We start from the raw sequence: 21,696 nt of genomic DNA, 5'->3' as shown, positions 1-21,696 counted from the left end.
GCACCAGGCCCAGTTGACATCTCTCCTGATTTCTGAAAGCTCTGTCTATTCTGGAGAGGTGTGGACAATCCCATAGGTACAGCATGGTTTCTAATCTACAGAGAATTAAGCCTTGCAGGTGTCATTATAGCAGTGTCCCCAGCTGATATAACGAATGCAGCCAGCAGTAGACTCAGAGAATTGAGTTTATCAAGGGGACTATAGTAGTCTTATTATCTAGTTTAACAATCTGGGGATCACCAAGTCACACATCATCATCACTCCCTTTCTGCCATTGTCTTCCCCTTCTCTTTCAAGGCCTGCCACTAAATCATTTCACAGTACGCTTTAATGACAGTGTATATGGGATTCACTGTGGTTTCATAATAAAGCTGCAGCTGACAGGCTTGTCTAAAGAATTACAAGGTCCTCTTTCCAAGCACAGTGAAATGAATATCACATCAAAAGTAACACCTAGGATTTAAAAATAAAGGCTGCTTGGATACAACTTGCAAAAACCATATTCTCTTTTAGTTTTTCTTCCAGAGTGATTCCTGAGTCCTGAGAAGATGCCCTTTGAGTGAAGTGAATGTGAGGTGAGTATTTGCTTGGGGTAGAACTAATTGTACCTGTGGCCTCCACCTTCAACCAGCCAAGGTGACATCTTACATCCATGTGCAGCCAGTGCCTGGCTCAGTGCCTCAAATTAAGAGATGCTCAGTAAATGGGCAGTAGGTTGGATGGATGAATAATTATAAATTGTCTTTGTGCTTCTCAGGTCTTGGGAGGAAGCTGGTTAATGTCCTCTTCTCTTGTTATTTCGTCTGCACTTTGCAAATCACCAGCAGGATTGGGATGCGTTCCAAAGAGGGATTTTTATTTAGCAATATGAAAACTAGGCAACCTACTTTCTTATTTTCAGTCAAATTTGAACCATTGCTAAGGAAATATTTTGAATTGGTATGCAACTGGATCCTATTTCAGTACAACAGCCTACAACCTATGGCCCTGAAACTTGAGTTATTTTTTAGAGAGACTTGTTAATGTCCATGCTGTGGTCAGTCCTAATCACAACTTTAATTACTTTATAATTACACAAGTACCATCGTGTGAGTAGATGTTTTCTCTCACTGAGGAGGACGGACAGCCTCCTCTTGATCATACTCTCCTCAGGCTCCTCCTTTGTCATCTCTCTGCTTCCTTTCCAGGTAATTAAAATCTATGAAATTCAGGACCAAATCCAATAGTTAAATAATTTATTGTATGGTTAACAGACAAGCTATACTCTTCACTTATTGAAGGGACAATTAAAAAAAAACATAAAACTTTAATTCATATGATGTTTAATTGATAGGTTTGAAGCCAATTATGGTACAAATGTACTCTTCTCCCAGTTTTAACTCCTACATTATTTTTCATTAAAAATGTTAAATGAAAAGAAATTGTCATTAAGTATCAGGAAAAGCTGTCACTGAACCTAGCAGGTAGTATCTGTTAGCACAGCTAAATTCACTGAGGGAAATGGAATCATTTCTTGATAACCACTGTCAGGCAACACAGACACAGACAAACACACACACACACACACACACACACACACACACACACACACACACACACGGCAATATTCTATACTAATAGCTTAAGCATGTATCCAAGCCAGAACATTGGAAAGTATCAAAATTTTTTTTAAATCCATAATGAAATAAACATGAGTTAACACTTATTAAGACCATAAAATTGACACTCTTAAAAAAGATAAATATGCCCCAATACCCCTAAGACACAGGATTACTCAGCTTAAAATCTTAAATGCTACCAGTTAATATCTGCTCCCCATTTTTGGTCTTGCTCCCTTCCCAAGAGACCTTTCACATCTAAGAAAAAACTAAAAAAACATCAAAGCCGCTGGTAAGATTGAACCCCTGATCTGAACCATGAAAGTTATCTTTGCCCCTTTCTGTTTCAATATTTCCCAGGAGAGGGCTATAGTCACCATTTACAGTCTTAATCAAATGAACTTAAAAAAATTATATTCCCCTCTCCTTTTTGTTTTATTCTTTTTTTCCAATTTCTATACTTTCTAAACTTATTTAATTAAAGGCCCTGAGTGAAAAAAATAGTTTGTACTGGAGTGAGGACTGTGCAGAGTTGATATAAGATGGGGGTAGGAATCATGCTGCCCCAAGGAAAAATGAAAACAATATCACAATTCTATGGACATCTATGTTTTCACCTGGGGACAGTGTTTTCTAGTATTTATGTGCTAGTGGATCTGTGAGTTCTATCAGAACTTTATTGCATGTTACTTGATTCACCTTTCAGGGCTTCCCATATTGTCTGTCTTTCCTAAGGGTTCCGTGTTGGAAGGAACCCCTTCTTTTTGAAAATTTCCAGGGGAAGAAAGCTTGTTGTTATCAGCCATCCCAACCCACTTGTGAAAGACTTCAATTTTAAGGAAGAGCTTCCCTGTGCTTTCTAGCCCTTCTCCTGGATCTGGGGTCTGGTTACGGACATAAGGACAGCGTTTTATTATCCTGGCACAGTTTTTCAACTTCTGCAGTCCTGATACTTTGCAGGGGGTTGGGGAGATGATTCTTTGTTGGGAGGGGCTGTCCCTTGTACTGTGGGCTCCCTGCCGTTTTCCCACTAAGTAGCAGTAGTACCCCTCCATCTTCCCTTACCCACTTCCTCCCGCCCCACCAGCTGTAACCATAAAAAAATCCCCTAGGTATGTTGGGCGGTGAGAATTACCCCTGGTTGAGGAACACTCTCTAGAGAATGAGAACATAGCTAGTTTGTGGCAAAGCTTGGGCTCAAACCCAGGCTTCTATCCTCTTACTATTTCTATATTCACTTAACATAGACTCTCATTTAAAAGAAATGGTTTTAGACGTGTAAAGAGGACAGAGATTAGGATCCCCTGTTCTAAATGAGTGTGTGTGATGTCACCTGGTGTCACTCAGTGGGCCTGCTTCTACACTTTTACGACACCAAGTGCTCGCCAGACTGGGGCATTGGATTATAATCTATGAGAGTCTTTTTTTCACCAAAATTCTGTGACCTTATGTATTACATAATAAAAAGATTTAAAGATACATCATCACATCATCTCTGCCATGGCTTGGCCTGGCCTACTACTTTTTGAATAGCCACTCTGGATATAGCTTTTAGTTGGACATTTTGCTAATTTCACACCCTGCTGTTCTATTTCCCCACACTAACTTTTAAAATATGTGTGGGTGTTATTAGAATTTTACTGAGGTGTTTTTTTGGTGCTTCGATGAACGAATCTGCCTAATTTTTGAGCTGTCTTCCCCAACCATATTTTTCTTTGTGAGCCCTATTATTTTTAGTGATCAATTTTGTGGAATGTAAGGTCTCTCAGGAACATGTATATTGTGTTATTACTGTTATGACTTGTAGTTTAAAAAAGTAAAATACTGCCAAAAGGCTTATAAAAATAGCCCTAGATTTCTGTCCCAAAACTTTAGAACCTTTTCTTTATCCCCAGTATTCTAAGATTTCATGATGTGCCTTTGTGTGGGTTGTTTTTCATTCATTTCACTGGACACTCAGTGGGTATTTTTAATCTGGAGTTATATGCCTTTCACTGTGGAAATTTTTCTCATATCATTTCTTTGATAATTCTCCTTTCACCATTTTTTTCTAGAACTTCTATTAATACAATGAAAGTGGAAGAAGATTTAAGTGAAACTTCCTCAGTTATATAATCCAAACTATAAAAATAGAAGTGAAAGGAGGCTGATGCCAGGTGTTAGCCTAAGAGTTGGCATATATTTGTTGGAGGTTTATTGCAAGCCAGTCTTGCTGTTATTTGTTTAAATTTTTCAAAAGCTAAAGTCAAAATTGCCTATTTAACTTAGATCATTTCAAAAAACTCATTATTTGCATAGTGTGTTTGAAGGAAGTTAGACTATTAAGAGTTACTAGGAAAGGATAAAATTAGACTATCTATATGGGGAAAATGAATGAGAAAGTTGCATTCGGGTAGTATGCTCTTTACCAGCCCACGCTGCCATCTCCTAGTTGCTGGGAATGTGGACTGATAACTCATAGCATCCCCTTCTCTAGAGAACTGTCCTGGCTAACCAGGAGCTGCCTCTTCTGAGTGGCTATGCAGGGCTCAGAACTCAGACAGTAACTGACAGTCATGAGAGTAAACAGGCTCGATGCTTGTTCAAATGGGATTGACTGGGTAGGGTAGTGTGTCGTCTACATTTTTCACTGTCAACTAGACTGAAGGAAGTTTCCAGTTGAGACCAGATTCTTGTGTAGGTTTCTTGCCCTGACCTATCCTGGTTCTCTCCTCTCTCCCAAAAACTCTCCCTCAGTCTATCACTGGAACAAGAATCCCCATCTCAGGCTCTACTTCTGTTACCAAACCAAACTTAGGTCCGATGGCCTGCCTGCAGTAAAGCCAATCTACTGACACTGGGTTGTGGTGAAGGAAAGCACAGCATTTATTGCAGGGCACCAAGCAAGGAGTCCAGGACAGCTAGTGCTCAAAAGGCTCAATCTCTCCCGATGGCTTTCAGGGAAAGGTTCCTAAAGATAGTGTGATGGAGGTGTGTTGTGAGGTACGTGATCATCTCGTGAACGTTCTTTTGATTGGTTGGTGGTGAAGGAATCAGGTAATCGAGAGTCAAAAATCATCAACCTTCTGATTCCAACTGATCTGGGGTCTATGTGCTTGTGGGCAGCATACAGTTAACTTCTTCCATCTGGTGGGGGTTCAGTATCTGCAAAACAACTAAAAGGCCATGACTCAGAATATTATCTATAGCCCTTGAGGAGGAACTAAACATTCTTGACTTTATTTGATGGCTAAACTATTATTATTTTGTCTTGCTTGACTGTTTTCCTTCCTTTTTGCATTTTCTCACCTCTCTGATTAAATTTATTCTTTGGAATTCGGGGAAGGCCAGGAAGGCTAAAGTTTTCTACAGACAAGAGGCAGGCGGAGGACATGGTGGGGATCTGACCCAGGAAAGCCGTATAAGGTCCCATTCGGTCACACTTCCAGGGTAGCTGACCTAAGACAAAAATAAAGCTTTTAAATTCAAAGACCTCTGCCCACCCCCAGCCCCGATTATTCCTGTTTATAGTATCCTGTTCTTGTTATGTGAATGTGATATTTTAAAAGGTTTGTTCTGTTTCCTGAATCATCTCTACTTTCTTTTTATCTGTTTGTTTTGGTCTCTCCTTCACAGTGAAGACTTTGCTCAAATGCCCGGTGATATTTGTCTAGCCATTCCTATTTAAGGTAGGAATACCAAAACATAGTTTGGAAGCTCTGTGTGGATGGTGGACTTGTTCTTGGTGGACATCACTTGTAAGAAAGTTTTATGGTCACTGGTTTATCACTAGATGTGCCCAAATATTTTATCCTTTGTGTGGTTCAATTTCTCTGGAGAAGGATTCCCTTCTCTCTTACCTACATTGTGTAAGCTTGGTTTCCTGGCAGCTTTTTTAGAGCAGTGGGGGAAGGGTCTATACAGTCATTATACAGTGAGCTTTCACTTCATCCCCTTGTTTCAATCCAACTGATCATCCTTGCCCATTTTAAGCCTAACATATTTGCCGCCAGAGCCCCTCTGGTTCCATTTTTCTAGAAAATAAACCCAACCATCTCCTGGCAAGGGTCAGGGAGGAGAAAAGATAACCAAATATCTGATTCTTATCATAGGGACTTTCAAATAAGTCTCCCGCTTTTTTCAGTCTTATCACCTTAGTCATTTTCCCTGGATAGCCTTGCTTTTTATCAGCCCCATCACCACATATTTTAGCTGGAATAGATTTTTCTACAGTATTTTATTTACTTAACAAAAACTTATATAGTGTTTACTATATGCTAGTACAGGTCTAAGTACTCTGCAAATACAACTTATTTCAATAACACAATGATCCTATGCGGTAATATTATTACCCCATTTTACAAATGAGGAAACTGAGCACAGTGTAACTTTCCCAAGTCACATAGCTACACAATGGCAGTGCCACACTTTTTCTTTTTTTAATTAATTAATCCTTTTATTTATTTTTGGCTGCATTGCGTCTTCATTGCTGCACGCGGGCTTTCTCTAGTTGTGGTGAGCGCAGGCTACTCTTCATTGCAGTGCAAGGGCTTCTTATTGCAGTGACTTCTCTTGTTGCTGAGCGTGGGATCTAGGGCACACGGGTTTCAGTAGTTGTGGTGCACGGGCTTCAGTAGTTGTGGCACACGGGCTTAGTTGCTCCGTGGCATGTGGGATCTTCCCAGACCAGGGATCAAACCCATGTCCCCTGCATTGGGCAGGCAGATTCTTAACCACTGCACCACTAGGGAAGCCCCTGAAGTCAAATTTAAAAGCTTATTTTATTGCTTATACTTTGGTATTATGTGTAAGAATTTTTGTCTAACCCAAGTTCATGAGAATCTCACATATATATATTTTTTTCTAGAAGCTTTAGGTTGTACATCAAGGACTATGATACATTTTTAACTTTTTATATAAGTATGGATCAAAGTTGATTCTTTTGCATATGAATATCATATTGTTTCAACTGTCATTTTTTCTAAAGGCTCTACTGAATTCAATTGTCAGAAATCAATTGAACATATATTTATGAGTGTATATGTCCATTATATTCTGTTTTCTTAATCTATTTGTCTATGTTGCTACCAGTACCTTGCTCTTTTGATTTATTATAGCCCTATAATAAGTCTTGAATTCAGAATGTGTAAGACTTCTAACTTCATTCTTTTTCAAAGACGTTTTGATTGTAATAGATTCTTTGCATTTTCATATAAATTTTAGAATCAGTTTGTCAATTTCTGCTAAAAAAATTCTTCTGGAATTTCGACTGAGATGGTGTTGAATCTATAGATCAATTAGGGAGAATTGACCTAGGAACAACAGTGAGTCTTTTAATCCATGGTCTTTCCATTTATTTAAGTCTTCTTTAATTTTTCTCAGCAATATTTTGTAGTTTTCAGTGTAAAGATTTGATAGATCTTTGGTCAGAATTATTCTATGCATTTCATATTTTCAGTGTCATTGTAAATGACGTTTTTCATTTTTAACTTCCAATTATTTATTGCTAACATACAGTGAATAAAATTGATTTGTGTATATTGATCTTATATTTTGTAACATTGCTAAATTTGCTTATATTCTAGTAGCTTTTGAAATATATATTCCATAGGATTTCAACATAGACAAGTAGTTTGTGAATAAAGATAGTTCTGCTTCTTCTGCTACTGTCACTTAACCTTAACTGTTGTTCAGTCCTAGTCCATGAATTAATATATGTGGAAACTGAGGTCCAAAGAGAATGAATTCACCAAGTTAATGTTACCTGTGAAAGATAGATTTAGAATTGAATCGAAGTCTCCTGACATCAAATCTGGCATATTCCCACAAATTATTACTGCCTTGCAGGAATAAGATTCTCACTCAAGCTGTCCTAAATAAAAAGGTACTTACTTTCCTCTCATATCAAGAGATATCAGAAAGGATAGCCCCTAGCTCTCATCTTCAAGTATATTTCTGCTAGTCAATTGCTCACCTTAAGGTAAATTTCTGAAACAAATTTTGGGGAAACCTCATAAAGGACTTTTTTCTATCTAGTCTCAAGCCCCATCTTAGGCCCAAATTAATTCCACTTCACCACCCCCCCCCCTTTTTTTTCTTAAATTTCTTTATTTCTTTATTTCTTTTTGGCTGTGTTGGGTCTTTGTTTCTGTGCGAGGGCTTTCTCTAGTTGCGGCAAGCGGGGGCCACTCTTCATCGCGGTGTGCGGGCCTCTCACTATCGCGGCCTCTCTTGTTGCAGAGCACAGGCTCCAGACGCGCAGGCTCAGTAGTTGTGGCTCACGGGCCTAGCAGCTCCGCGGCATGTGGGATCTTCCCAGACCAGGGCTCGAACCCGTGTCCCCTGCATTGGCAGGCAGATTCTCAACCACTGCGCCACCAGGGAAGTGCCCCCCCCCCTTTTATAGGTTTCAAGGAAGTGGGTTTTATCCCACCTTCATCTCCTTTAAAAATTGCTTACGCTCCCTACCTTTCTGGACCTTTCTCTTGCAAGCCTGCCTGCAGAGTATGAAGCTATATTTCTGCTTTCTTCTTTCTTAATGTCCTGGAGATAAGCACACAGACCCTTTTTATTTTAAGGAGTTTAGTGCTAATCACTATGGGGAAACAGATGGTAATAGCAAAAATAGCATTACCAGGAAAGTTACAAAGGTTCTAGAAATTTTACAAAATTCTTACAGTTGTATTCTCTGGTCCATGGTTCTTGGGTCCCCCTAAAGGGATAATGATCAGTCTTTTGTGTACTGTTTTCATTGTATGTAGGGCTCCTCAGCCACTTCTAGCAACGGAATTTTGTTTGACATATGCCACTCTTTCTAATCAAAGGATGCAATAAATCTAAAGATTTAATAAAGGGAAGAACTATTTTCTCTCAGGTGGGAAATTTGTATTTCTGTAGCTTTTCAAAATTGGTGATAGCCATAGTCCTGTCCAGGAAGTGATTGCCTAGGATATTTCTACACTAAAGACTCTCGGTTTACACGGTTGAAATCACACCAGGAAGTCCTGATAAGTAAAATTCAGATTCAAAGTCCCATTAGGTGAGTTTCCAGATGCTACGAAAACAGAGAGGCCAACTCTTAACAGTTCTCAGAAATTAGCGAATAGGTTTTAGGGTTTTCCTGTTTCCTGGAGTCAGGGGACAGGTAAGGATAGGGAGCCAGTCCAGAGTTATAACAACCAGAAACAAAATATCCTACAGAGTAGACAGTGGGGAGTTAAACACAGATGGCTGGAATTGGAAATGAAGTGTTGACTTGGGTCAGATAAGAGAAGGTAGTTATGTGGCAGCAATACTGAAAGCTGAGTCAGAGTGGTGACTCTAAGCTGAACAGGAGCGAAGGCAGAATCGGTGTCACTGATTATAAAGGGTAGTGTCAGAGAGTCAGGCCAGCAGCATGGCAAAGTGTCCTTGAAGGCTTTTGACATTTAGCTACATCTGGTCCTGACTTTTCGTTCATCTGGCTTCACGATGATATCCTTTGCCAACTGTCCACATGTTCTCTGCTCACTTGTGTGAGCTCATAGATGGTGAGAAGTGACATAAGCACTGAGTGATCCTCTAGTGCAGCCCCCTCACTTAACACATAATGAAAAAGATGTAAGTTTATGAAAAACATATGAGACAACTGTGATACTGTCATGGTCTGTGAGGTATGGGGGAGAGCGCTCAAACAGATGTCAACAGGCCTTGAGGAGATTCCTGCTCAAGTCCTCTCTACATTGTGGTTTCATGTTCTACAATACCTGCCTTCCTTGTGGAATGTCATAGGTTGAAGATCAAATGAGATGATGCTTGTGGATGCTCTTTGCAAATTGTGAAGACAGCAGAAAAATAAAGCCCAAGGCTCAGACAACAATGCGTACTCAGTTGATATCACAGACTGGATAGTCCCAGGAACCAGCATTTGGAGAATTTGTGGAAGATTATATGTAGGCACGTATAAGGAGAAAAGAAATGACCAGCAAACATCTGTAAGGTAGAGAAAAAGGACACAATTAAGTAATTTGATTATAAACCCATGTGCTTAACTAACCACGCTGCCCTGACTCTCTAATAAAATAAAAGCACTTGGAAAATGTTTAGGCACAGCGTATTGTAAAGTGATGGTCTCTTGTTCAGCCTGCTGCTTCTGAACGGGCAGTAGGCCTGACTTCATAACTTACCAAGAGAATTCTGAGAGGTGAGTAGGTACTTACCAAGGTGATGCCCTGAGAGAAAGTGAGTGTTTCGAAGAACAATGTAGGCTCTCCAGGGGAGATCTCAGTCAGTGTTTGGGTCAGTGTTTGGGAGAGAAACCTAAGGCAAGACATTAAATGCAAATATCATTCAGCTTTAGCTGGTAGTAGAACCCATGAACACAGACGTGATTAATTACAGAATGTGAAGAGTAAGAAGAAAAACAGGATTAAATCCTAAATAACTTCAGGATTTAAGAGACAAGCAGGAGGAAATTTAGCCAGAGAGATCAACAAGGGTAACTCAGAAATGGCAAGGAAACCACTCCAGCCAACTACTGCTGCTGCCACAAAGCAGTCAACTTTTCAGTGGTCCCAGCTGTTTCGCCAGGAACTCGATCTGGCTGTAAGTACTCCTGCTTCCAGAAACTGACTCCTACAAGGTTCCTGATTCTTGGCATCATTAGCTCCTGGGTCAAAGTCTGGTGTTGGTGTATCTGATTGATGAAATGTAGATCACTGATCATGTCTGAGCTCCAAGGGAAGATGGAAGAGAGAATATCTGACATTTTCCTCTTCTATAATGGGAGGTGAGACCTGCTTCTCACCACGTTCCCGTAAGACAGATTCCCCAAACACAGGAAGGAATTCAGTTAGACAAAAAGAATAACAAATGCCCATTACACTGAGGTACTGCAGTTGGTGACTCTGAGAGGGGATAGAGATGAATTACCATGGAAATTACTGAGAAGGGAAAACAGTTTTCTTTGTATATTGTTCTAAAACAGTAGCGAGTTTATACTGAGGAGTTCAACTAGAAAAGTGAGATAGAGAAACCTGTATTTTAGGCTTGTGTTCTTTTCACTCCACTGAAATTATTAGTCCACAAGTTATTCTTAACACTTCATTTATCAAGTAGTTCTAGCCTATGTCTTAGCAACTACTCTGCAGTATTTGATACTTTTGACGCTTCCTATTGTTTATAATTCTTCATTTTGATTTCTGAGTTATCCTTGTTAATCTCTTTGGCTGGATTTTCTTCTTCTGCTTGTCTCTTAAATCCTGAAATTATCTAGGGTTTAATCCTTGTTCTTCATTCTACTCTGCACATTCCGTAGTTGATCTTATCTATGTCCATCGGTTCTACTACCAGCTAAGACTGGATGATATTTGCATTTAAATGTCATGCTGCAGGTCTCTTCCCCAAACACTGACCCATATAGCCAACTACCTACTTATCATCTATACTTGGCTATCCGAAGGCATCTCAATGTTAACCTGTCTGGAATGGATATTGTTCTTTATCTTTCTCCTCTACCTATTTTTACCCATATTTTCTATCCTTTTTAGTGTTGCCAATATTTGCCAAAACACCCAAGTAAGAAGTGCAACAGTCTAGATTTCCCCTTCCTCACTGCCCATATCAGTCAACAACTATGTCCTTTTAATATGTCTCTGTCATATGTTACATCTGCTCCTTCCTCTCCAACCAAAGGTATTCGCTTACATGTCTTGTCACGCACGATAGACTGTAAGTTCCTTGAGATCAGGAATATGTCTTCTTCAACTTTATGACCACAAAACTAAGAAGTGAGACCACCTGTGTCAATAAGACTTAATTGTAAAGATAAGACTGTAAACAAGTACAAAGTTTGCTGTTTGTTTCAGGCAATTCTGGCAAACTAATTTATTCAGGCAACCAGTTTGTTCATCTGGGCAAACAGTTCTCTTATTGGCCAACATTCTTCTTACTGGAGCAAATAACTCTCTTATCAGGCAATTGTTTTCTCATCAAGAAACTTAAATTTATCTGTTCATCAATTTTAAACTATTGTTATGCATTTTGCCCAATTCTAACAATCTTCCCACCTTAAATCATTGGAAACCAATCTCCAAAACCCTATAAATATCTTTCCCTAACTTCTCCTTTGAGACACTAAAAGACTATAAATGTGGTTTTCTCCCTTGTTGCAGGAACATCCAATAAATTTAGCTTTGCCTGATCAACAGGTTTCTCTGGTGGATTCTGTGAAGGAGTCAGCAGTAAACAAACATAGTTCCTGACACATAGTAGGTTTTTTTCATTAAGTAACTAGGCAGAAATTTGGGTAGGGTGTTGTATGAGAGAAATTCAGAAGAGAAGGGTATATGTTTCTGCTCACTTATACTGAAGGGATCCTACATGACCTGGCAGAAGTATTTCGTAGTTCTCATGTAATAAGAAAATGTTGATCTCATTTTAGCAACAATAAACCCAGGTGCTAAAGGTATATGGAATTTCCCATTGCTCAATCTGAAATAATTATAGACATGAATACTCAGTATTTCTTATTTTCACTTTACCCTGGGCCAGACTGTGACAAGTAAAATGAATCCTGTTCTCCGAATCTATTTGCTACTTTATCCATCGGTCTCCTCCTAACCTCTGCTTCTGAGAATCTAACCTCTTAACTGGCAGTGAGGATTAGAAATTTTTATGATGCGTTAATCTTCATTAAGGTATTACCTTTAACAGGAGATGTTTGATCATGAAAATACCTTAATGTTTGGAATAAATAAATGAATCAATATGCTTTACTGAATGAGCCATAAAGGAGTTTTAACAGAGGGTTGGGGAAGGGAGGCAGATAAATTATACATAGTTGATCCTTGATATTCTGAAACGAATTGTCATGAGACCCTAAATCTCTGAATTCACAAATACTAACATGCCTTGCTATTTCCCTTATGAGTTGTTTATCAGGTAAGAAATAGTGGACAAAGCAAATCCCCACTGAATTGCAGGTGCTGACTTGATGAGCAGTCCGCTTGGCTAACTTCCTAGCTAAAATAGTCCCCTTCCAACCCTACTCTCCATAGAGATCCCAGAGTCTTGTGCATCATAATTCAAAGCCATGCCTCTGCAAAATTACAAATTACTCTATGTTATAAACTTTGAACACATAGTAACTGTTGAAACCTGAATATTAAATCTAGGAATGACAAGGTTCTACTGTGCTCTTATTTACTCAATTAGTTGATGGAAATCTTTCTGAAATTAAAATCCTGAACCTGAAATGTTTTTATTTTCACGTTGACAGCCCACATGATGCTGAACAGAGTAGGCATTCAATTCAAGTGTTACTGAAGACATAAATTAATTTCCCTTGGTGAAGTGAAATATACAAATGACAATAACTTTCCTCAGGTCACACAGGGAGCCAATAGTGGTGTCTGCTGTGGTGACCACACATGGGTTCTCCCAGGAAAGTCCCTACCTATACCTGTTTTCCCATTCAGTCCTACTTAGCATTTTTTAGAACAAAAGTATCCAAATTTGGATGGTAAATTGTAAAATCACCCTCTGTCTAACGCTGATCTTCTCTCTCCCTAAATCTGAAACTTATTAATTGGTTGTTTTCATTTTTTGTTTGGAAAATATTTTTCCTGGAATTGAAAAAGCAGTCTTTCTCTGGGAATGACAAAGTACAGTAAGTGAAATCATATTGTGAGAAGTTCTCTCAACTTAATTCAGTGGGCACTGTGCCACACAATTTAGAGACTCTGTTTCATACCTGTGAACTGCTAGAGTATTTAAACGAAATAATTTTAATTAAGAGACTTTTTCTATACTTGTTAATCTTCCCTACAGATACTTCAGTGAATGATCTTTCCTCGTTCTCAATCAGGTTAAGGGAACAGAACTGGTCCTCAGTTGTTGTTTTTTTTAAAATTAATTTATTTTTATTTATTTTATTTTGGACCGTGTTGGGTCTTTGTTGCTGCGTGCGAGCTTTCTCTAGTTGCAGCGAGTAGAAGCTACTCTTAGTTGCTGTGCGTGGGCTTCTCATTGTGGTGGCTTCTCTTGTTGCAGAGCACGGGCTCTAGCACGCAGGCTTCAGTAGTTGTGGCGTGCAGGCTCAGTAGTTTTGGCTCACGGGCTCTAGAGCACAGGCTCAGTAGTTGTGGCGCACGGGCTTAGTTTTTCTGCAGCATGTGGGATCTTCCCAGACCAGGGCTTTAACCCGTGTCCCCTGCATTGGCAGGCGATTTCTTAACCACTGCACCACCAGGGAAGCCTTGGTCCTCAGTTTTAAGAATCTTAGAGCTCAATGAGACTGACAGTTCATGAAATTGACCAATCAGTATGCGGACATAAATGTTAGTTTCTGCAGGTCCTCACAGAGAAGGAACAGTGAAATTACCTAATAGATCTTGCAAGAAACCATGTGAATCTGCCAACACTTTCTGTTCCTAGAAGAAAAGCTTCTGCACTTCCAGTTTATGCTGAGGCTCTAGATTTGCCTGCATGAGCCAATAGAAGATAAACATTTTTTCATTCATATATTCAGTGATATTTATTTAGTATTTGCTACATTAACAAGCACAATTCCAATTTCTAGCCAGACACTGAGATAGATAAAACAGAGTATCCTTTTTCAAGCATCTTTTGATATATGGATGGGGCTGAAAAGCTAAGATTCTATTTTCTCAAAGAGAAGCAAATGAAAGGAAATAACATTTTAGGGCTACACAATTTTAAAAGGTCTCATGTTCATAAGTTCTCAGGTAATCTCCTGTTGATCCTCAAAGGTACCTACAAGAAGCAAAATCATTTCTCCTGGGAGGGTTCTTTTATACAGTCTCATATTAATTTAGGAAAATATTGTGGCTTAGAAATTATGGTCAATTGCATTTTTGTTGCAGAGGGTGAAAAACCAAACCTTTCTGTTTGTTTAAAGGAGTGGAACATCAAACAATTCTTGAAATGGAAAAATGACTCTTTAGGTACCAATTTAGTGTCATTATGGCCTTCACCAAAGACAATGTCCATCAAGCCAAATTATTATTAACACTCTCCAGTGTGGTCGGTCTAAAATGCCACTTGATCACTTACTCCAACATATAACAGCTTTTAATGGTAGTAAGTATTTCTTAAATCTCCTCCTCATGTGAATGCTAGGCCTAATTTTCTTATTTTTGGCTCAGTCGAGATGGAGACAACCTGGTTGCTCTCCTAGGAAGAAGAGCGTTAAGTCTTCCATTAATTAAACCATTGGCACATTTGTCGAGGTTCATAAGACACTGAATCATACCGTAGGAAATAAGACATGCTTGCAATAAACAGAAAAGCAACAATTCCAGGCTCTAGAAAGGCCACAAGTATGGTCCAGGCAGAAAAGTACAGTGGGGAGAGGGAGCCAGGAAAAGGATCTCGGAGAGAATGAGATTTGTGGTAGGCTTCGAGGCAGAGTAGCTGAACAGAAGCTGCACAAATAGGAGAGGTCATGGAGGGGAAGAAAGCAGCATGGACAAAGTTCCAAAATGCAATTTTATTTATTCCTAACATCAGAGATCATGTGCTACCTAAGGATATTTATTAAATAATTATGATAAGAACAATACATTCTTATTAAAGAAAACATCAATTTATTGAAGATAGAAAGAACAACAAAAATTACCTCTAATCCTGCCATCCTTTCCCGGCCATTATTGATGTTCTAGTGTAGTTGATTCCAGACTTCTGTGGGCATCTTTAAAACATGGTTTCAATATCTGTGTCATGTGGGTTTTTTAATTTAATGCAGTAATAAGCATTTTCCACATTACTTATGCATTTATTTTATTCCATGCACACCTACCATAGTTTTATTTTATAATTCATATATACTTATCCCTTATATAATCACATTCATTATTATTGTAAATCATTTACTGTTAACATCTTTGTACATAACAGTATTTTTCCATCATGCAGTCTCTTAGGCAGGGAGTAGAGGGGAGTGGACAAAACACAGACTTTGAATTTAGATCTGATTTTGATTTTGGTTTCTGCCATTTATAGCTTATGATCTTAGGCAATGCATCAAACTTCTCTTGAGCCTTGGTTTCCAAAATTATAAATTGAGCATCCCTATGGTTACTTTGTAGTACTATTTTGAGAATGAGAATTAATAATTGAAAAGTGTGAAGTGCTTAGAACAGTCGCTGGCACACAGTGGATACTCAATAAATGATGGGTATTATTTTTAACATTGTTATTAGTATTAATTTTGATATTGGCTCCCCTTGAGGATAATGGGGATTATTGAATAAAACCATTTCTTGGAAGGTTGGTGGGGGTCCTGTAAGGAAAACATGAGAAATAAATTCAGAGACGTTCATAGCCGGATTTAGTAGGATTTGAGTGTCTGCTTAAATCCTGCTTCTTAACCCTGGGAGCTCCTCTTAGGTCCTCTTCTAGGAGCTGTTTATGATTCCAAATAAGAGAGTGTTTTAATGAAAGCAATATTTTGAAGAAATCAATAATTAGTCTTGTTTTTTCTCCAGGTTAAACAATCCCAATATTATTAACATTTCCCTATTAGACTTCATGCTTTCCAGATGAATCCCTTTGAATTCTCCCCATAGCTTTCCACTTACGTAGATGTGACTTATATTTAACTCTGTGATGTGACTTCTCCCCCACCCAGTCCCTACCCTAATACAAATAACTCCTACTTTGGGACAGAAAATAAAAGACTTGAAATTGCCTAACATCAAAAAAACAAAAACAAGAATAAAAACAAAAACTCTATAATTGAATCCCGATTCCATATCTTGGTCTAGCAAAATTAATTAAATGCCCAAGATTTAAAAGGAGACTGCATAAAATACTTTGGTAGTATTTTATTACTGAACTCTTAATATATATATTTTTGCATTCATGTAAGTCCTTCAAAGATTTATTCTCTCAATTACCAATCAAAAGAACTCATGAAGCTAGAGTCAGTGGACCAGGCAGGATTAGAGGTGCCTGGGAAGACGGATGCACTCTCCACAGCATCTGAGCTTTAAAGAACCTCACCTGCTGCTCATTTCCTGGACCAAGTGACAGCTGACAGAGTGGCTCATGATGACTCATTTGGACTTATAAAAAGCCACCTTTTTAAAAAGAACTAAAGAGGTTCCCCCTTCTTAGGATCAATTAAGATAGAGACTAAATGGGTTGATTCTTAAGTCTTATTTGTAAGAAGTCAGAAACTAATTCTTTTATGGGGGAAAAAAAAAACTAGTAAAAAACCTAAGCAAATGCTATGTTTAAAAAGTCATCAAAACCATTCTTTGTTTCTTTTCAGGAAAAAAGAAAAAGTTAAATAAAGGACATGACCTTACTTGAATTTGGGCACTTTTATTGAAATCTATAAACATTGATACTGTCTGCTTGGAAGTGGATTTATTTCACTTCCTTCTTAGGCATGAATGGTAGTTATGAAGGGTGTTTGTTTGTGGGGTTTTGTAATACCCTTAATGAAGGCTTTCAGTGCCCTTGCCCTATCTGTATGGATTGGCTTTTCCACAGATATATCAAAACTTTCACTGAAGTAATTAAAATAATATTTACAATATTGTTTTACTGTGTACAATAAAACACTATGAGCTCAGGAAATTAACTTATAGAAATCATATAAAATACCTTCTCATAAAAACAGTCTTTCTTCATTTTCCTATATTGAAATAGAACTACTTCATTTTCTTCTTAAACTCATCTTCCATTGAAGGTGTGTCCTAAAACTTCAGATAGGTTTTCCTGTCCTCCAGTGTATCCTACCATCTATTATCAATTATTAATAAACAAACATTTAAATACACTAAGGGAACTTCTATTTAAAGTCATCCAATGTTGAATTACTTTATAATGTTCATCTTTAATAAAGTAAAACAAGTGCGGAAGAAGGGACCAGAACAGGGCACAGGCTATGTAAGGGGGTAAAAGGGAGGGGGCAGGTGTTTGGGGGTTGGAATGTGATGTTTGATTCTTTAAAAAGAGCCATGGCTACAGGATATGTCAATTCTATATGTCAATGTTTATCATCCTTTTTTTTTTTAAATTATCACCTCCTGAAGCTTTTTCTTTTGCCTTTTTAGGCATTTTTTCCCTATCACTGCCACCTCCCTATAAAATTTTAATGCCATAGATATACTGTATATCTGTTTTTGTATGATATGTACTTCTGTGTTTTATACATAAAAAGAGTAAATTTCTTTTCTTTTTTTTTTAACCTCCCACTCAGGTTTACTCCCTTGGGATGATATTGAGAATCCATGTTCTATGTGAGCATGCTGTGAGAATCCATGTTCTATGTGCTTAAGAGATAATTTGTGCACTTAATGTGACCCAGGAGAAGTTGTGTATATCATAAAGAACTGGCAAAAGTCAGGACTGATGCACTATTTAAATGGAAAAGATGAGAGTCACAGTCCTTTGTTTAGGGGTTAAATGGAGGAGAAAACTCCAAGGTTCTTTCAGCAGAAACTACCAGGTGCTACACTGGCAGCGTGAGGTCAGGTTTGAGTTCATCTCCTGTCCATGGAGATGGACCTTCCCATTACCCATGAGATTCACTCATTCATTCCACTAATACTTATTCATCAGCTTCTGTGTTGGAGGTTAAGGTGGTATTTATCACCTGACTGTGGAAATGTTGACATTTTCCATAAAGTCAGAAGAAGTCTGTCATGTACTAGTATCACTAATACAGTTTTACAAATAATTCTACTCATTAGACTTTGCTGGTGTCTTTTCATACAATTAAGGTCAATTACTGTGAGTATATTTTTAGTAGTCTTACATAGCAATTTAAAAAGTTAGACTTTCCAATTTGAAGGTTCCTTAATGAGCAAGAGGTATGCTTCAGACTTGGTGTCTATTATGGGCTGAATTGTACCCCCCCCACAAAAAAAAGATATGTTAGAAGCCTAACCCTCATTACCTGAGAAAGTGACATTATTTGGAGACAGGATCTTTACAGTTCAAATGAGGTCATTAAAGTGAACCCTACCTAATCCAATATAACCAGTTTCCTTATAAAAATTTGGACACTCTACTAGTCTGCTTGGACTGCTGAAATAAAATACCAGAGACTGAATGGCTTAAACAACAGAAATTTCTTTCCTCACAATTCTGTAGTCTAGAAGTTTAAGACCAAGGTGACATCAGGGTAGGTGTCCGGTGAGACCTCTCTTGCTTGCTTGTAGACGGCCATCTTCTCACTGTGTTCTCACGTGGTTTTTCTTCTGTGTTCATGCAGAGAAAAACAGATATTTCTCTGTTCCTCTTCTTCTAAGTCCTATCAGATTAATATCTCACCCGTATGACCTCATTTAACCTTAATTACCTTCTTATAGGGCCTTTCTCCAAATACAGTCACACTGAAGACACACACAGAAAGAAAATGTTGTGAACTGACACAAGGAGAAGACTGGCATCTACAAGCCAAGGAGAAAGGCCTGGAATATGGCACATAAGCTTTAGATTTCTGTCCTCCAGAACTGTGAGGGAATAAATTTCTGTTGTTTAAACTATCTAGCTTGCGGCATTTTTGTTATGGCAGCCCTAACAGACTAATACAGCATGGTCTCACGAAGTAGAAGTGATCTAAGTTAGCATCATGGTCATTATACTGAGACACTTGAGGCCAAGCTCAAAGGAGCAAAAAAAAAAAAAAAAAAAAGTAAATTAAGCCCAAGTCTTATGAAACAAATTGTGAAAGCTTTTACCAAACTGATATCTGGTTCATCATTCTGTTTTAGGCAAATATCAATACATTCAGATTTTTCTGTTCCCTTGAGTCCACCCTTCTGGCATTTTGGAGCAATTGTTATGAGGACAAAGGAAACTGTGGAAGCTTAAACGGAAAAGCCAGATGAGGGTCAACAAAGTCAGGGTGGCGAAGAAAGTGTGGCCGGAAGGATGAGGCTGTGTGAACAGAGTGGGAATTGGAGATAAGGTTGATTTAAGGATGCTAGTGAAGATAAAGAACCTTTGGAATGGAGAAATGAATAAGGGTCTTGAAAAGTAATGAATTACCTAAAAGAGTGGTAGTGAGAGGAAAATATATTTGTAGATAGTTTCCAGAGAGCATAGGGATCTGATGGTGAAGACTGATCGAGAATGGGAAAATGAGAGATTAGCATATTGCTAATTGCATATGCATTTTGCAATTACATATTGCATATTCCTAGTAAAGATTGTTTACTGTATCTTTCAAGAGCAAATGTTCCTAGCTGCCCATGAGGCCAAATTACTGAGATTCTTCGTCTCCCTTTAGTAAAGTGTGTTCTTTTATGCTTTAGCACACTGTTTGGTTAAGAGACAACCTCTTTTACACTAAAACATGGAGCCAGAATTGACTGATGTGATAGTGTAGGATTTGAAGAGGAAACAAAATGACTTTTAGCCATCTTAATACAACTCATTCTTTTTGTAGTAATCTTTAGAGGTCTTTTAGAGGACTCCTAATTCCATTTTTCTTGCGCTTTTCTATGTCTGGTAGAAAATATTTTTCCCATATTATTGCCACTTAAAAAAAAACATTTTGCCAAAGATACAGATCTCTCCATCTGATTGTGCTGTGGGACAGCAGGTTTTTGGCCCTCTATTTCAACATGTATGTTCACCACTCGAAGTAGCTTTTTGTTGTTGTTATGGTTGTTGCATTAGGATATAATGGAAGTTGTTTGCTTTTGCTAAAGTAAGAGAAAAAAAATGGAGTGAAATCAACTGTGATTTTTTTTTAATACTAGTTTTTCCTGCAGAGGTTGTTACTGATGATATGGCAGAAAACATATTGCTGTATTAACAAGGTCACTCAGTCACAAAATCCTATTAATGTGGAAAATGACAGAACCAAACTGTGTGGTGACAAATAAGGCAAATTTTCACCTTGTATCCTTAAGATTCCTTGTTCAAATTCATATGGATGGCAGGAAAGCTATGAATAAATTCAGGAGATGTGCATGACTCTGTAAGAAATATAATTTATATATCAGTATTGACTGTTTTCTAATTTTGTTTTTTACTTTTTGCAAAAATAATTGTAGCAAGCTAAATCAAGAAATATATTTTCTAATTTATGTTCATATTAAAGACATCTACAGAAGTATAAAGGAACCTGCTGAGTAGAAAATTTCAAACTAAACATATACATTCAAAATATCCCTGACATGTTTACTTATGTTAGAAGTAAAAGCACCAAATAGTCATTAGCATTTTGAACAATAGCAAATGCATTTCAGACTTAGTTTTCAATTTGATGAAGCCTCAAATATTGATTTTTAGCAAAACAGTAAAGTAGGATATAAAATGAAAAGGATCATTAAAATGGTACCACAGAGAGAATAACTATGGTCACTTCAGTCAATGATAAACTCATTTTAGTGGTATAGACTAGACAAATAAAAATAAAGATTATCTTGATTTAGCTTAAGCTGGAAAAGAAATCTTGCAGGTTTATGGCTTCATAAATTGTTCTGAATGTTTAACATCCCATGAAGAAGAAGCAAACAATGAAGATACTTCATTCAAGAATACAAAATCTGTATACTCAGGCAAAAGCCTTGTAATTCAGATTTAGCATCTTGTTTTCCATGTTTGCATTGCTGAAGGGCTTTCCTTGATTATTCTCAAAGCATTTCCATGCAGACAGTACCTACCAGGTAACTTTGTGTTTTAAATACCTACAAGTCTGTCTGACTTAATGGCATTGTAGTTAAATGACACCTTTGTATATTAGGTTCTTTTCTTTAATGCTTATGACTTCTTGTTGATTACAGATAAGTTACACACATTTTGAAAATAAACTATTCTTACATAGAGTGGTAACAACTAACTGTATCCACCAAATACTTTCATTTCTCATTGGAAAACATTAGGAAAGTTAAAATTAGATGTTTTAGAAAAAAGAAAAAAATAGATGTTTTATTAACTGTAAGGTTGACATAAAGCAGAATCACAAAAAAATTAAGAGTTTTACAATTATTTCCCCTTCAGTAATAAGGATGCCATGGCAAGTTTCTCTTGAAGTTCAGGAATGAATGCATCAATCCTGTCTTTCAGTTGAGGTGGGAACTTCTCAATGAATGCAGCATCACAACAGGCCCCACATAGGTTAAACCTATATCAACCCTCTATTGTATTCAAG

At 37.8% G+C, this 21,696-nt stretch overlaps 1 long non-coding RNA gene across 1 annotated transcript in view; it reads left to right on the top strand.

Moving 5' to 3' along the window:
- LOC136792088 (uncharacterized) overlaps nt 1-21,696 on the top strand; it is a 189,744-nt gene that overhangs the window by 33,482 nt on the left and 134,566 nt on the right. Inside the window, exon 2 of the long non-coding RNA XR_010835250.1 lies at nt 514-575. This is a non-coding gene — a long non-coding RNA (uncharacterized lncRNA). The remainder of the gene's footprint in view (nt 1-513; nt 576-21,696) is intronic.

This window comes from Kogia breviceps, chromosome 11 (genome assembly GCF_026419965.1).
Source record: "Kogia breviceps isolate mKogBre1 chromosome 11, mKogBre1 haplotype 1, whole genome shotgun sequence".
Lineage (NCBI taxonomy): Eukaryota > Metazoa > Chordata > Mammalia > Artiodactyla > Physeteridae > Kogia > Kogia breviceps.
The sequence above is the reverse complement of the archived record's forward strand: the minus strand, read 5'-3'. Positions and strand labels throughout refer to the sequence as shown.